Source organism: Penaeus monodon, chromosome 18 (assembly GCF_015228065.2).
Source record: "Penaeus monodon isolate SGIC_2016 chromosome 18, NSTDA_Pmon_1, whole genome shotgun sequence".
Lineage (NCBI taxonomy): Eukaryota > Metazoa > Arthropoda > Malacostraca > Decapoda > Penaeidae > Penaeus > Penaeus monodon.
This window is the reverse complement of record NC_051403.1, coordinates 47162413-47164912: the sequence shown is the minus strand read 5'-3', so window position 1 is coordinate 47164912 and position 2500 is coordinate 47162413.

Below are 2500 nucleotides of genomic sequence, written 5' to 3'. Positions count from 1 at the left end.
CCTTAAAAGTACACACAGCAGCAGGACGGTCGCTAATAAATCATCCCCCCCGCCACGCAACTGTGTTTTATAAAGCCTCTCGCCTCTCAACTATATGCCTACGGATTATCTTACACGCTGTAGGGTAAGAGAGCGGACCATCTGTTACCCATATGCGCCTTGTCCATCAACACACGACCCAAGGCTTCAGTTCCCTCTGTCATCTCTGAATGCCCACCCCTTCTACGCTCATCTACGGGAATCCCTCTAAGCTAGGGCTTGACTGCGGAGAAAAGGGCGCTTTTGGGGAAAAAAAGGAGGTGTAGAGGGAAGGAGGGGGGGGGGAGTTATGTAAGGTACATAGACATACACATATGCATACAAACAAGCGCACCTATTGGGAGAGAGAGAGACAGAAATGCAGACAGACAGAGAAAGGCAGAAACAGAGATAGAAAGAGAGAGAAAGACAAAGCGGTGGAGGCAGAGAGAGAGAGAGAGAGAGAGAGAGAGAGAGAGAACAAAACAGAGAGAAAGAGAAAGACAGGGGCAGAGAGGGAAAGAGATACAAACAGAGAGAGAGACAGAGCAGACAGAGACAGACACAAACAGAAAAAGGGAGAGAAGCACGCAGAGAAAGAGAGTAAGAGACAGACAGACAGACCGAGATGCAAAGGAAAAGACAGACAGACAGAGAGACAAAGAACATTAATATCACTACACCAAAAAGGTATCAGATGTGAATACAGTCCCAGAATAGCCAGTTAATAAAGACAGTCAAGATGTCTTAGTAAAATGAATCTTAATAAAATGAGGTTTGTCGTATATTTGAGCAATTTTAATTTCCTTTATTTATTTATTTTTCTAATTGTTATCTTCTTGTAACTAGAAAACCACTTAGTATTAATTGATTATATGACCTGCAGCTGGTTGTTTGAAATCTCGTACATTTGCATAATTGGAGAATCTTATTTATGGACTAAAACAGAATCAAAAGACAGTTTTAGATCAAATAAACCTTAATTTCTTTCCTATTCACTTATTGATAAATTGATTATTATTTAGCGAATCATTATACATAGTGATTTATTTTTGATGTGCTATGCTATTATATATTTTCTGTGATGCATGTTATCCTTATCATTACGTGTTGATGATGTGTTTTTGTTAATTGGCTTTGATTAAAAGACTGACATAGTTAAGTCATTTCTTGTTTAATTTCGAGCGAAAGTATTTTCAACAATTTCGATTAAACGTTGTACAGTCTGTGTTTACTTTTGAAATGATAGCGAAGGCTTAATGATACGTGTTTCATTCATTCATTTTTTTCCCTCATATCTACGGAGAAAAAGAGACATAACTTCCTTTTTGTTAACTAAGTCATTATGGGAAGTTAACAGTGAATGAGGTTAATGATATACGATTTAAAAGTCAGTCAACTTCGCAAATATGAGGGTCTTTGGTTGTTATCGATAATGTCATCCTCATTATCATCACCATCGTCATCATTATCACCATCGCCATCTCTGTCATACCCATCACTATTGTCATTTTCCTCATAGTCATCATCATCATCATCATCATCATCATTATCATAACTCTCTCCCTTCCTTCCTTCCCTCTCTCCCATTCTCCTTCCCACCCTAACTCCCTCCCTCACTCCCTACCTCCTACCCTCCCATCTTTCCCTCCCTCTCTCATTCCCTCTCTTGTCCTATCTTTCCCTCCCTCCCTTCCTCCTACCATCCTTTCTTCCCTCCCTCCCTCCCTCATACCCTCCTTCCCTCCCTCCCTCCCTCCTACCCTCCTTCCTTCCCTCCTTCACACGCTATAATTCCAACGTTACCAAACAAAAGTGAAAATCTTCCCGTATTAAATGTTGCCTCTTAATAACTTTTACCTTATTTTGGGGTCGGTAATACAAAGCATTAATTATTATGGTATCTGGTAACCGAGAGGGAGGGAGAAGGATAAGGGGGGGTGGGGGGGGGTTAGGTCGTCAGGGAGAAGGCAAAAGTAGAAATATGTGACAGAGGTGTTAATAATGCCAAAGGTGGGTGACATATTACTGAGAAGAATTTTGATGCGCTGCGGTTGTCTATTTTCTCTCTTTCTTTCTGTCTGTCTCTCTCTCTCTCTCTCTCTCGAGCTTTTTCGAGATTTCTCTCTCTCTCTCTCTCTCTCTCTCTCTCTCTCTCTCTCTCTTTCTCTCTCTCTCTCTCTCTCTCTCTCTCTCTCTCTCTCTCTCTCTCTCTCTCTCTCTCTCTCTTTCTCTATCTATCTATCTATCTATCTATCTTTATTTATTTATTTCTATACTTATATCCCTTTTCTATATATGATCAATTTATCTACTTATCTTCCAATGCAATCCAATGTTATTTTGATAAATATGCAAGAATGATATTATAAAGAAAAAGAAAACTCAAAAAAACTCTTATGCGCTTAAAAATGAAGCATTGCATGTATTATGCATATGCAAACTCATTATACGTTGATGAGATAACAATTCTTGAAATTTT